Source organism: Talpa occidentalis, unplaced genomic scaffold (assembly GCF_014898055.3).
Source record: "Talpa occidentalis isolate TD23 unplaced genomic scaffold, MPIMG_talOcc4v2.1 talOcc4.5, whole genome shotgun sequence".
Lineage (NCBI taxonomy): Eukaryota > Metazoa > Chordata > Mammalia > Eulipotyphla > Talpidae > Talpa > Talpa occidentalis.
Window position 1 is genome coordinate 70,081,640 of NW_023604861.1, and position 15,757 is coordinate 70,097,396.

At 35.8% G+C, this 15,757-nt stretch overlaps 1 non-coding gene across 1 annotated transcript; it reads right to left on the reverse strand.

Annotated features, from left to right (window-relative positions):
* Window positions 1-649: 649 nt before the first annotated feature.
* On the reverse strand, window positions 650-813 carry LOC119260038 (U1 spliceosomal RNA). Its single transcript, XR_005128678.1, has one exon. It is a non-coding gene; the product is annotated as a U1 spliceosomal RNA (small nuclear RNA).
* Between the last annotated feature and the right edge of the window lie 14,944 nt (window positions 814-15,757).

Consider the following 15,757-nt stretch of genomic DNA (forward strand, 5'->3'; position numbering starts at 1 on the left):
TTGTGATGTTGAGTATACTTATTATCCATTAAAATATCATCTTTCTTTTTTTTAAATTTTATATATTTTTTACCTCATTTTACATTTTTGCACAAAGTATGCATTTTCATCTTGGTTATAGTTCCCATACAATTCCCACCCCCCTTGTTTTGATCCTTTTCCCTCCACCCTCCCCCCCCCCCCAGTATGTCTCTGGTTTATAGTTGCGTGTTGATTTTGATTTTTACTTTATTATAATTAGTCTTTTTCCTGGTCCCTTATTTAGGTTTTCTAAATTCCTGCTATGAGTGAGACCTATGTTTATAGCAGCATATTTACACTAGCTAAACAATGGAAACAACCCAAATGGCCAAAAATAGATGACTGGATCAAGAAGATGTGGTATATATACACAATGGAATATTAATTACTCAGCAATCAAAAAAGATAAACTCATGCAATTTGCAGCAAGTACTTTGTCAGATATACATGTATATTAAAATGTTTTATCACAATATTTGCCTTGCCTTTTCATTGTATTAATACCATTTTTTTTTTCAATCTACCATCATCCCTTATGCCCTTTTGTCTACTACTCCTTCCTCTCTCCCTCAACCTTGAAAAGCTCACTTGGTTTAATATAACCTGCTAGTTTTTTTCCCCCCCTTTTTAGGGGAGAGTGTGAATGCAGTCCTCCAATACCACAAATTATGCAGTCGAGTTTCCCACATTTGGGGAAATCAAAGGAGTCAGCACATCCGGAGTGCAATGGATAAGCCTCGCCCTGGGAAAACCACCTTTGGGATCATGGCAGCTCCCCTGCCAGGTAAGTACATAACCTGCTAGTTTTTATAAGTATCTTGCTTTGTTGAATTGAATACTATGTAAATGTCCAATGTTTGTCCTTGTCATTCTGACTTGCTTCATTACACATGATTCCTTTGAAGTCCTTCCATTTTTCTGTAAATGGTAATATTTCATATTTCCTTATGACTGAATAGTACACCATTGTGTGAATATACTACTTCTCCTTGGTCCAGTCCTCTGTTAGTGGGCATATAGGTTGTTTCTTTGTAGAGCTATTGTAAATAATGCTGCAATAAATATTTTAGGGCATGTAATTTTTTGAGTTGACAGTTTCATGTTCTTTTGATAGATTAGAATTTTGGGGTCATATAGTATTTCCATTTTCGATTTTTTTTTTAAGATTGATTTATTTATTTATACCAGCACTGGGTACGGTCAGAAGCACGGGAGGGTGAGAGAATTCACCAGAGCCAGAGCAGGTTGCAGAACAGGCAGAAGGACCAAGGTACACTGCTGAGGGGAGCAGCGGGCGGCAGGAGAGGTCTGCGCGCCATGTGGGACCGTCACCCAGCGGCCGGGGATCGGACCAGCGCTGCAGACGCTGCGGGCAGCTTCGCAACCCAGCGCTCAACCGCTGCACCGGGGAGGCCCTGCATTTCTGATTTCTTAAGGTAAATAGAGATTGCTTTCCAAAATGGTTGCATCATTATTCATATGCCCATCAACATTTAATGAAGAGATTCCTTTTTCTCTGTGTTCTCTTCAGCATTTGTTGTTGGAGGTCTTTTTAATATGTGCCATTTTCATAGAGGTTTTTGATCTACATCTAACTTATTAAAAGTGATGATGAACATTTTTCCATATGTCTACTGGCCTTCTGGATATCCTCTCTGCTGAATTGTCCATTCAAATTTGCTGCCCATTTATTAACTGGGTTGTTTATTTATTGTTAAATTGCATAAATTTAAAAAATATTCATTGCATATTAACCGCTTATAAGTTGTGTGATATGTAAATATCTTCTCCCATTCAGTGGGATGCCTTTTCAATTTACTTATATTTTCTTTTGTTATGTAAAAGCTTTTTAATTTGAGGAATCCCAATTGTTTATTTTTGCTTTTATTTCCCTTGCCTTACTGGCTGTGTCTAAAAAATCTTTATCATTGATGTCATGAAAAGTATCACCAATGTTTTCTTCTATATATTTTTGTTGTTGCATATATTATATATGTCTTTAATTCATTTTGAATTTACTTTTGTACATGGAGTGAGAGAATTATCCAATTTCATTCTTTTACATGTGGCCATCTGGTTTTCCTAGCACCATTTGTTAAGGAAACTCTCCCCATTGTATAGTCATGACTCCTTTACCATGAATTACATATTGATATGTATGTAAATTACTTCTTAACTTTTGATTCTGTTACAGTGATCCACATGTCTGTTTTTATGCCAATACTATATTGTTTTCATTGCTGCTGCTTTATAGTATAACATCAGTTAATGTGCTGCCTGTTTCTCTCCTTTTTTCCTCAGAATTATTTTTACTATCAGAGATCTTCTATGTTTTCACATAAATTAAATTTTTTTTTTGTCCAGTGCTTTTGAAGAATGCAGTAGGCATTTTGTTGGGGATTGGGTAAAATTTATATTTTGCTTTTGGCAGAATAATCATTTTGACTATATTGTTTCTCATTTTTGAGCATGGAATGTCTTTCTATTTCCTTATGTCATAATCTAAATACTTTAGTTACTTCTTATAGTTTTCATTATATAAATCCTTTACCTCCTTGAGTAAGTCCATTCTGAGGTGTATGATTCTTTATGAAGTGATCATGAATGGAATTATTTTCCTTTCCTGGCTGATTCTTACTGTCCTTGAATCTAGAGTCATAGTTTAGCATACATCATTTCTAGCCCATACCACTTGCATGGAACTTGTATTTTCTCTCACTCTGTGGAAGAACATGTGACTTAGATTCTGCCAGTCAAAACATTAGATCTCCTATAGTTACAGTGATGGGTTCAGAAATGATAGATATACTCAACGAAAACCCCCAGTGAGGGGATAGTGGAGTGTAGAACTTGGATCAAGAGAGTTTGGGTATTAATCCTGACAGTACCACTCACTGATTATGTGAACTTGGGAAGGTTATTTTTTTTCTTTAGGTCTCAGTTTCTCATATGTAAAATGGTGAGATTAGTAATTCTTATTTCTTAGAACTTTTAATGGGTATTAAATAAAAAAAAATTAGCATCCCATACTTCTATCACTGTGGTTCAGTTCTAAGAAGTGATTGATTAAGGTGTAGGCTAGCTGAATTCCAATATTAACCCACAATGAGTATTTCTGGCCTTCTAAATATTAAGAAATGAATAACAGAATTAGCCTACTTTTTCAGTCCATGTAGTCAAACCAGGCAATATATATTCCCTTATGAAGCTATTGAAGGAGAAGTCAGTACTGGAGCAAAATTGACTGTATAAAGTCTCTGCCTTTCATAGAATGAGTTCTTCTGTTAAATACTAATATTTTTAGTGACATGATCAAAACTGATCACTGACTACTGATAGCCTGACAACATACTTCTGTGAGAATAATGTTGATTCAATCATTTATTTTCTTGGACTGTTTTCTTATTAATGCTTAAAAGTTCAATATTTTTGAATAGTTAAGTTTAACATTATTGTCCATGAAAATATTGTCATGGTGTATATACACATATGGGTTTCTGATTTACTTACCACTGTTGAAACAAATCCTTCTTCCAGAGACAGCCTCTAATAGTGTTTTTGTGCTAAAATTCTTTGATTCTGTCTCATTTTTGTCACCAAATTGGAGTCAACAATGCACCAAGAGAAAAGGGGTGAACCTTCAGCAGATCCTAAGTCTATTCTGGTAGATGCATATGCATGCATGCACATGTATACATACACACATATATATATGATTGAAAATTTGTATGCAGAAGATAATGTGTATTTATTAGGTTGATTGTTAAAATACCCCCAAACATTAACCCATGGCCTGTGTTTTAGAAAAGTTGTCAGTGAAATACATGGAGGTTGGAATGCAGCTTTGACCATAAAGAACACTGGCAAATTTGCATTTATGTGACATTAATTTGCCTCAAGTATGTCATTGATGAGTTCCTTGTTTTAGTGAGTGCCAGATGTACTCTTAAGAATATATTTGGTGAAGCTCTTTTTCTGAATGCCAAACAGACATGAGAAAACTTTCAGTCATCTGGAGCTTGTAAATTGTTCTGAAATTTTTGGAATTTTATTGATGGCTTGACTTCATCACAGAACAGAAAATACCTTGGATGAATAAAAAGCACATCAATATGAAATGATTGGAGCCAGTAATTAGAATTTCCCTGGAAAGAAAATGTATGATGTAAATCCATTGCCTTGCAAAAAAAGATTGCTTTCTAACAAGTTATCAGATCTTGCAGAGCAACTTCAGATGTAGACACAGATGTGAAACTATATTGTGTTTTGGGTTACAAGTCTGGATCCCCCCCCCGCCTCCCCCCGCTTCAAACTTAGTTTTTCTGGAAATTTCATTTGGCTAATGAAGGCTGATGGATTTTCAAGACAATTGTATTATGAAACATGAAATTAGAAATAATACCCCCTCAAAATTAGTAATTTTATTTCAATATGTAATTTAAAGTAATGGATCATTGCTTTCCCACTTTTGCTAGTTTGGAATCATTCCATAATATTTTGTTGACTTTTAGAATTTTCTATGTTCTATTTTCCACTTTGTTTTACCTTACTTAAATTACTTTTTCCCCTTCATTTTTTGATTTTTATAAAATAGAAAATCCTCCTCATCTTTTGTGAGTACTTAATGTTATATCTTGAAATTGATTGTAGATAACAAAATGGGTTTTAAAATCTCTGAAAATATTTAGATTAACTTACTTTAGCAAACAATGGTTCAAGCACAATTATAGAGACCTTAAATATGTTGAAATTTAGAAATGAGAAATGTGTAATAGCATTAGTAAGACCTTATCTCCCCTTAGTGCTTTATATCCTTCACAAATGTTGAGACCGAAGTCTAAAATGGAATGGATGTTATTAATTTTTCTCTGTTCTTAGAAGAATTTTAAGGCATAAACTACTCATTTTGATAAACTAACTTTAACTTCTTTTTTCAGTAGAATGTAAAAAGACTGAACAAGAAAAATGCAACTCCTTTCAACTTGGAATTTACAATACGTTGCTAAGTGAAAAACTATACAGAGTGACATATCTGACTTTTATTGCTGATTGAATAGAACAAGTGCAGAAACGCTATTCAAGGTAAAAGGTTAAAAGTTTACATATCCACAAGGGAGATATTGCAAGGATATTGCTTAGATTTAAGTGCGTGTGTTTATTTTCTTTTAAAAATGGCTCTGTTCAAGTAGATGCCTCAATTGTAATTCATTTTTTAAAGGGTCAGGAATTATAAAACACTGTTGAATTTGTTCAGTTCAGTTGGAAGAATAATAAGGTCAGAAAAGAGTTTCCAATCTCATTTAGGAATGAATGAATGAACTTTACAATGAAAAGGAAAAAGGAAGAAAGGGTGGATCTTAGCAACCATTTGCCACTTATGAAACCCAGAGCTTAGGTGACTTGTCCACATTAACTCTAGTTAGTGGCACAGCTAAGGACTAGATCCAGGTGTCTTTTAATTTTTTTCTTTTTCATTTTATTTTATTTATATATTTTTATATCATTGTTCATTTTTGTACAATGTTTGATTTCTTCTCTCAGGTGTTGTCCCCATAAAATTACCACCACTGTGAAAGGTCACCGGTGACTCTTGTGTAGAATCAGGTGTCTTGATTCCATGAGTCTGGATCTCTTTACTTCCTTGTCCTATCTCTTTGTCTATGGCTTCCTTTGTCTATTTGATATAATAGACAAAGTCTATTATCTATTATCTACCTATACAACACAAATTGAACAATTGACTAGGCATGTTTCCAGGCTTAGGGAGTTCTTGAGTGGAGCCAACATATACAGAATGAACTGGGTATTATCTCTCTTTTCTGCTAATTTGTGATCTTCTTGAAGGCAGGGACTGGGTTTGTCCACCTCGATTTCATGCTTTAGGGAGCTTTATGCAAAGTACACTTTGCCTCAGAAAATGTCTCCACCTCTCTCTAATTCTCTCTTCTGTTTTGATCTGTGTTTCATTGCCGCCTGCTAAGTGTCCTTATCTCAGCCAGCATCCTTGGGGCTGACAATTCACTTGGTCAGTCTGACTTTGATTTTGTCTTTTTCCCAGAGATGATATCTTATATTATTTTTGTTTAATACTATACTGGCAAACCTTGGGCAAGTCACTCCTTATGTGTCCCTGTGGCAAATGCCTAGGGCACTGCCTCCAGCCCATACTAATGCACCAGCCCTACCTGTCCAGGAGCTGAAAGTGATGGTCTTTGCATTGCTGATGAAACATAGATAATCTGGCACTTGGTAGATAGTCAACATATATTTGTTGAACAAATAGTAAGGCCACTTCATAGTGTCTCCTTTATCAATATTCTCATCTTTTTATTGAACACTTTAGCTTGGAGAGATGGTGTTAAGCACTGTGTGTGACATAAAATGGCTCATGGTTCAATTGATCACTCTCAGACACATAAATAAAACCTGTTCTTAATCTTGAATCTGTAGATAGCTGGCTTAACTACTGAAAAATTCTGGTTATTTTTTGCCTCCTCTAATATTGTGAAGACTTAGTGTGGATATGTTTGTGCTAGATTACTTTCTCTTCTCAGGAGCAAGCTAAGCAGTGAAGAAAGTAGGATTGTCTTTTATACACATGCTGAGTTTCTATCACTTACTCTTTCAGACACTTTCAGAAGCTCTAAGCTGGAACCACTAATTGAAAACTAGTAATTTGAAAATAATGTATGAGTCATCTGTATTTTAGACAAAATAGTACTTATGTTTATATACCAGAAGCGTATTAAAGGAGTACAGCAATAGGCTTAAAATCACAATCTTGATTAGAACTTATTTTCAGTGATTTTCTAACATTTTAAAGTGAACTTGTTCTTAAATATTCTGTGGTTTCCTTCTTCCTTATGACTCTTTTGGGCAACAGCATTTGTTTATTTTTCTAACTCTAAAGTAATGTATACTCAATGTAAACATATTAAAGTACTAGCGACTCAAAATAAGAAAATTTAAACCTGTAAATTTGAAATCATCCAAAATGAGAGTGACTTAAATATTGTTACTCTGAGGTTACCATTTGGTTGTATTTCTTTCCAGATTTGACTATATGCTCTCGCACTCTCTTCCCCCATATTTATTCTAAATATAGATGCAAACATAGATAATGTTGTTACTTTGAAGCATATACTTTACACATGTGTATAAGACCTCGTATATTGTTTTATTCTTTCTTCGATATTATTATATTTTAAATATGTCCCCATTTTGTGTAATATTTTTTCAACTTCTCTTTGCTTTTCTCTATAAACCACCTTTAACCTTGGATTTTGGTAATTACTGAATTAGATTGCTATAATTTCATGAATAATAATCATGATCACTTTAGTTAATTGAAAATGTTTTCATGGAAATATTATCCATTACTCTATATGACCCTTACAGATTGAGTTAAACACCTGTTTACACTGTAACAGCACATTGTGAATTTTCCTTCTCATTACTTTGGCCTGCAGTCTATAATTTCCATTTCTATGTGCCTCTCTCTTCCCTATGGGGCTGAAAGACCTTTGAAAGATCAGGGTATATTAATCTTGATATCCTCAGGACTCAATGGAGTGACTCTAGTTGGTCCTACACATATGTATATTAAAGAAAAATGAAGAAATATAGGTCCAGAGACATTGATTAAGCTTTCCCAGAGAGCAGGATTAATCTAGGCCTATTTGTTAGAGGGCAGGGTTAGTCTCCTTAGTTTTCTTGTTACTGAAGTTAATGTGGGCCACAGCAGGGCCACATTAAGAAGATTCTGCTTTCTGATCTTTGTGTCTTTTTTTTTTTTATTGAAGTGACATTGCATCATAACATTATATATGTTTTAAGGGTATATCATGAAAAATCAACAGGTGTATATACCACTTTAAGTTCAACAGTGAAATCTAATTCTACCCTTTGCCATGCAATTGACAGCTTTTACCCAAATTTGTATGTTTTTTTAACTGCAGGGCCTCCTGGGTGGGTCAGGCCTGAGGGGTCCCACATGGGCCCATGAATGCTGCCTTTTCACTTCTGCTGACAGCTGAGGGCTACAGAGCCTGCGAGATGGTATGACTCTCCTGTGGGATGCCCTCTGAGGTAATCCACTGGAAACTGTCACTCCCATGGCTGGAGCCTCCAATGCTCTGTAACCACCCTGGACCCATGCCGAAATGAAGGCAATGTCTCGTCCCTCTCTATTCCCCAGCTGCAATTTGTCACATGGACATCAAAGTGCCATTGCACTGAACATCAGTATTTACAAAGTCAATAGCTGAAACAGTTTCTTGAGTCTATTCTTTCTAGGACTCAGAATACAAGACTTTGGACAATGGGACAAAGCTGAGCGACAATACTACCCTTGGGTCATTTTGCTACTCTTTTCTCTTTCTTTCCAACAATGGTGTCTTTGTTACTGAATCAAGCTTGTGTTCTCCTTAGGAGGGTCCTCAGTCTCCCACCAGCTCACCTTCCAGCAGGCCGACTTGACCAACTGACCAGAAAAACTCATATGTCTGCACTTCAGTGGAGAACACAGCATGTGTATCTCTATATCAAATTATACTTTAGTCTGCATGGGTGATCTGTTGGTTGGTAGTGAAAATAAAAAGTGTTTTTGGGCCTCCCTGATGGCACAGCGGGTTGAGCTCTGGGCTGTAAAGCTAACTGCAGTCTCTGCAGCATGGGTTCAATTCCTAGCCGGCAAAGGAGATACCCACATGGCGCGGCAGACCTCTCCTGCCTCATCCTCTGCTCCCCTTAGCAGTGTCTTTGGTCTGTCTGCCTGTTCTGCTCCCAGCTCTGAATAACTGAGATTGAGAATTGAGATTGAGATTTGGAATTGAGAATTCTCTGGTGAATTCTCTCATCCTCCTGTGCCTCTGGCCTATAACCCAGTTCTTGTATAAATAAATAAAAAAATCTTTTAAAATAAAAGTGTTTTGAACTTCCACCACAAAGTGAAGAATCTTTGAATATTTGTTAATTCTAAACTTCCTTTTGGGTTTTCCCTGGAGGTTTTTTATTCTTCCTACATGCTGGCTTATATTTGCTATGCCCAATTATTATGACCTTTCTTTTCCTCCCCCATAGCATCTGCAGTGTGTCTTTCTTCCCTTACAGATTTTAGCCCCTCATTTATTTTTCTATTAGTCACTGAAGAAAACCAGATTTCTTAAACCAACATCATCGTGTTGACATGGGTTAGGTAATAACTGAGTCATAGAAAATAAGGGGACCCTTGTCCCTTTCTTACTTTTTTTTTCTATCAGTAACCTTGAAACAGGAGTTGAACAAGGCGTAACTCAGGCATTTCAGAATCGTGTAAAAGGAAATGGACTCCTGTCTTCTATATTTCAATTCGAGGTTCATTGCTCAGACCCTTTTTATTTGATATTCTCATGTTTATCAAAGATCCTGCACATTAAACTGAAACTAGAGCTTTAATTCTTTGACCTTCTAATCTATTCATATTTTTTATGTGATTAGACTTCAGACTTGGAGGTTTAATCCCACTCTTCTACTGTATAGAGGAAGAAATTTATTTGAAAACGGACATGCACACTCCTTTAATAGCAGAGCTGGTTTTGAAATCTTACGTTCTTGATTCTTAGCCTGTATCCTGTATTCATTCCTTCATTCCTTCTTAAAGAAATTTTGATTGCTTGCTATGTACCAGGCTTTGGGTTAGGTGTCAGGGATACAAAGAAAAAGTCCAGTTGTCAAGTTTCTGACTTACTCTTATTTAGTAGAGGAAAGAGATTATGCTTAATCTTTTGTGGAAGAGTCAAAAGTATTTTTTTTTTTGAGACACATAATACATGTTTATAAGATAATTATCCAGGTCTGGGAATTTAAAGGTTTGTACTGGAATAGAAGTTGAGGGATTCAATTTCTTTTTTTTTTTTGAAGTAATAAGCTGTTGTCAGACATTCATTACATGTGAATCTAAGCTCCATGAGGGCAGGAACTATTTTTGCCTATCCACATATGGGTCAATCCTTGCCATGGAATATGTTCTTAATAAAAATGTATTGAATTTGAATTAATAGTTTTCTCTTGGAAGCTGTGATTTAGTTGAAGAATATCACAGAACATCATGGGGTAATCAAGAATACGATTTCTACCCTGCTAAAGAATGGTTGGCTTCAACAAATGTTTATCAACTTGCCTTTATGATTGATGACCATTTTCTTTGGAATATTGAAACATCTAAAGAAAGTGCTTGCTTAATGAACTTGGCATTATAGAATTAATAATTTATGTATATTTTAGTCTTTCCAACTAGATTCTTAAAGTGCAGATTTGTAAAAGTTCATGTTTTGTCTTTAATTCACTATTTTATTTTGACAATAGTGAGATTTTAAAATACTTAGAATGTCTAAGATACACCTGAACTTAAAAGTCCTTTGTAAATATAGTGAATATGTATTTCCATTATTTGTAGGAAGTAGTACATTAAGTATAACTAATTTCTAATTTTTGGAAATAAAATTTGCATGAGAAAGCACTTCATCATCAATTTGAAATTGATTAATAGACTGCTCCTAAATTATTAAATCACTAGAAAGCCTGTGACTGTATGATCTTCAAGTAGCCTGTTCAGTCAGTAAATTCTGTGAAGAATAACTTAATAATCAAACTATTTCTAAGCAATAATATTAATCAAAAATAAATTACTGGGCCTCCCCGGTGGCGCAGCGGTTGAGCGCTGGGTTGCGAAGCTGCCCATGGCCTCTGCGGCACCGGTTCGATCCCCGGCTGCTCCCTGGCCACCAGAGGAGGGTCCCACATGGCGCGCAGACCTCTCCTGCCGCCTGCTGCTCCCCTCAGCAGTGTACTTCTGTCCTTCTGCCTGCTCTGCTCCCTACTCTGGCTCTGGTGAATTCTCTCACCCTCCTGCGCTTCTGACTGTACCCAGTGCTTGTATAAACAAACAAACAAATAAATTAATAAATAAATAAATCATGCCTCTATTAAAAAAAAAATAAATTACTGGTTTTACTACCATACAGAGATACCACCTTTTCATTTGGTTATTAGAGTTAATTAGATGATTATGTGCTGACTGATTGGTAATGCATTCTATTTGAAATTTATTAAATATATTTGGTTGTTATAATTGAATCTTATAGAAAGTAAAGCAGCCAAATGTCTATGTAAACTCATCTGAATGGTTTGCCTGCATGGATGTGTGCTATTTATTTTTAAAATAGTTTGTTTTTTAAATTTGTATTGGTCCCTCAGCTTTTCTACAGATATTTGTAAAATACACAGTATGTGCTAAGCACTGGGTTTACCACTTTGCCCCTAAAGATATTATATTCTGGAAAGATGTTAAACATCCAAGCAGGCAACTGTAACAAAATATGATGGGGCAGCACAGCTTTCCGGGAAGAGAAATCAATCCTACTTTGACGGAAGGCTATCTAAGGTCTGGAGGGTAAGTCCAGTTTGCTAGGGTAAGGGAGGAAATAGCCCTTTACAAAGGCTCAGAGAGCCTCCAGGAGAGCTGTAGTCAGTTTATTATAAGTGGAGGAGAGACATCAAGGATAAAAAAAAAGGGAGTTGAGGCTGGAAAGGGATTTGGCTGTGGGCTCTTGTTTATCAGACTATTTGAAATTTGGGTTGCATGTTGCTGTGTAAAGTGAGTTTCAAGTATGTTTGTCTTGAATTGAAAAGCATTAACTGGATTTGGAAACAGAGGTCATATTTGACTTCAAAAAGAGCAGTTTAATGGGACAGGTGGGAGTTAAAACCAGACTACAGCAGGTCTGAAGAGTTCATAAAAAAAGACGGAGGGCCTCCCGGTGGCGCAGCGGTTTAGCACTGGGCTGTGAAGCTGCCTGCAGCCTTTGCAGTGACTGTTCGATCCCCAGCCGGCTGGCGAGGGTCCCACATGGTGCGCAGACTTTCCTGCCATGCCCGCTGTTCCCCTCAGCAGTGTATTTCGTCAGTCTGCCTGTTCTGCTGCCTGCTCTGGCTCTGGTGAATTCTCTCACCCTCCTGTGCTTCTGACTGTACCCAGTGCTTGTATAAATAAATAAATAAATCTTAAAAAAAAGATGGAGTAGAGACAGTGGTTGCTGTCTATCAAGAAGTTAATTTGATTTGTGAAACAACAGCAACAATAACAATAACAGGTTTACCATCACATGCCTCCTAAAGAGTATCGTGAAAAAAACAATGTTAGACAATTAAAACCTTTCCTCCAAAAAGAAGTAGCTTTTTATGATTAAAGTTAAATGTCTTCTACTTAAGAATTATGGTGCAGACTACCTGAAACTAAAAAGCTTCTGTACAATGAAAGGCAATAATCAAAACAAAGAGACATACTACTAAATGGGAGAAAATATTCACATACCATGCAAGAGATATAGTACTGATATCAAAGATCTACCAAGAACTTACACAACTCAACAAAAACAAAGCAAACCACCCAGTCAAAAAATGGGCAAAAGAATTAAAAAGAAACTTCTCCAATGAAGAAATTCAAATGGCCAGTAAACATATGAAAAAAATGTTCAACATCAGTAGTTATCAGGGAAATGCAAATTATTATTTTTTTGGGAAATGCAAATTAAACCTGCAATGAGATACTACGTCACCCTAGTAAGAATAGCCCACATTAAAAAACAAAATAAAACACCAAAAACAACAAATGCTGGAGAGGATGTGGAGATAAAGGAACACTCTTACACTGCTGGTGGGAATGTAAACTGGTCCAGCCACTATGGAAATGTGTGTGGAGTTTCCTCAGAACACTGAAAATGGATCTACCATATGATCCAGCAATTCCACTTTTAGGAATCTACCCAAAGGACACAAAAACACTAATTTGAAAAGAAACCTGCATTCCTGTGTTTATTGCTGCCCTATTTATAATAGCTGAGATGTGGAAACAACCCAAATGTCCCAAAATAGATGAATGGATCAAAAATTGTGGTATATTTGTACAATGGAATATTATTCAGTGATCAAAAAGGACAAATTCATGCCATTTGTGACAACATGGATGTAGCTGGAAAGAATTATGCTAGCTGGAATTAGAAGGAAAAAGATAAATACTGGATGTTCTCACTTATATGTGGAATATAGAGAAACCAAACAAAAGCTCAAGAAAAAATCAAAACTAGCAGCTGACCCTGGAACTGAGGCATACAGCAAAGAAGAGGGCAGGAGGGGGTGGAAAAGGGAGGGAGGAACACAAGGTGATGATTCATGGGTGGTAGGGTGGTACAAGAACTATGGGGACTGCACTGATGTGAAAAGGAAAAAAAAGAATGATGGTTCATCTGAGCTTTAATAAATTTCTACAAAGTTCTATGTCATAGTGACTAACTGAACTTAAAAGTAGGTACTGTATAAACAAAGAAGATCCTAAGAATCTAATTTTTGAAAAAAGCTTTTACATTTCATGCAATCATTTTTTGAGGTAAATTGGTTTACAACACAACATCTATTTTAGGAGCATAGGTTTATTCTTCATATGTATGTTACTGCACCAAAATAACAATAACCTTCCACCACAGCCAGTAGTGCCCCTTCCATTCTTTGCTCCAATTACCCTTCCACCTCTGGTAGTGTCGGTTCTGCAATCAGAATGCAAGAGTTTGGCTAGGTTTGGTTGTGTCTGTTCCTTTGTTCTGTTTCTCTATATTCCACCTATGAGTGAAATCATCTGGTATTTGTCTTTCTGCTTCTCACGTATTTTGCTTACATAATCCCATCCAGAATAATCCATATTGTCGCAAATGGCAAGAATTCAATTTTTTTTGTATAGATTAGTTTTCCATTCATATAAGAATTCTTGACATTAAAAAAAAAAACTGCCTATAGGATTCCTTTGGCACTTCTATACATGTAAAAATATTTAACAAGAATCTGCTTTCATAATCTTATACAAAACAGTCAACCTCTACTGTAAGCACCATGTTGCCTACTTTTGTGTACCATTTTTTTCAGACTATAGAGATTAAAATTGAAACTATTATGTGATATTTCTAATTTTAAAATTGCTATTGGTGATAGATTTGCCATTAAGTCAATGAAACCTTAGATATTCCTTACTAGTACAGTCTTCTACTTAATTTTGTATCAGATTTTCCTTTATGGTCCCTTTGATTGTTGGTTTAACTTCTGACATCCTTTCCCTTGACCTCTTCAACTCAATATTAGATTTATTTATTCGCTCAACTAACATCTACTGTGTATGTTGCGTATTTATTTCAGCAAAAGAAAAAAGGAAGAATATATATGGGAATTTTTTATATCTTTGTGTAATTTTAAAAAACACAGTGGGATTAGGTGTGTGTGTTTTTTACTTAATTAGAATATTTCCAGTGTTTTTATGAATTCATCTATATAGGTATGTATATATGTGTATTTTTACTCCCTTTTTTAAACTTTGTACCACTTTTATATTCATAATTTCATATTCCTAAAAAGCATCATCAAATTGTATAAATTTCAAATCATCGAAAATATGGGTCTGCCCTGAACTCTATAATAGATAATCCCTAGATAACAATTTCAATATAAATATTGAAAACTACCATTTTGAACTTTATCAAGTAAACTGGAGAAACAGACCACTGTCAGGAGAAATATGCACACTTCAATTTTGAACAGTTGTTAATAAGTACAAAATATTCCTGAGAACCGACAAAGCAAAAAATTCCTACAATTAAATACTTTCATTTCTACTTGTGGCTTTGTTAGATAGCAAGATTTCACAATTTTTGAGGCTTACTGTGAGATAGGCTTAAATTAATCTTCACAGTAATGCTATAACATAGGGCCCATTATACAGCAGAGGAAACTGAGACCTAGAAGCTAAGACACTGATGTGGGACTAATGCATTGTTAAGGATTCATTTAATTTTTCCATATATTGTCAAATGGTCAGCATGTACTGTTAAAATGGTTGGGTTTGTCTGCTTGATACCTGAACAAATTTAATTATTTTCAGAGAAATACATCTAAAAGCATATGCCCTTAGTTATATGGGAATTATTAGAGGCCATAACTGGGTCTATGCATCTTCATAACCACACAGAAGAGAAGCTCTAAGCATATGTGCCTTCAAGAGTGAGTCTGTCTGTGGCATCAATGGCATATACAAGTGATGGTTTATTATTTTGGCTTATTTTTAGATAACTGTTCTAAATAAGGTATTCTATTGCTTTTCCACCCCAGCAGTACTCCAAGATTACTGACTGTCCTTTGAGTGGCTATCTGGACATTGACTTTGTAAGAAAGGAGTGGTAAATATATATATTCTGACAAAATAAAATGAAAGAGATGGGCCTAAATTAGCTATAGTCATAGGGAAAAAGAAGCATTTAATATAGGGGCTCTGGTGGCACAAGGGGTTAAGTCTCAGCACTATGAAGCTATCAGCAGCTACTGCAGTATGAGTTCAATCCCCAGCCAGGGAGCTAACCCACGCGGCGCAGCAGCCCTCTCCTGCCTCGCCTGCTGCTCGCCTCAGCAGTGTATTTCAGTAGATCTGCCTGTCGTGCTCCCTACTCTGTTTCTGGTGAATCTTCTTGCCCCCACATGTCTGGCCTGTACTCCAGTTCTTGTATGCATAGATAAATAAATCTTTTTTTAAAAATTTAATTAAAAAACCTCTTACATCATTTCTTATATGACCCAGATAGCTGTAGTCACACAAGTAGCCTATTTATTTTGTCACTAAAATACTCAGTGTGCATGGGCTTGTGGTATCAACAATCAGGAATCT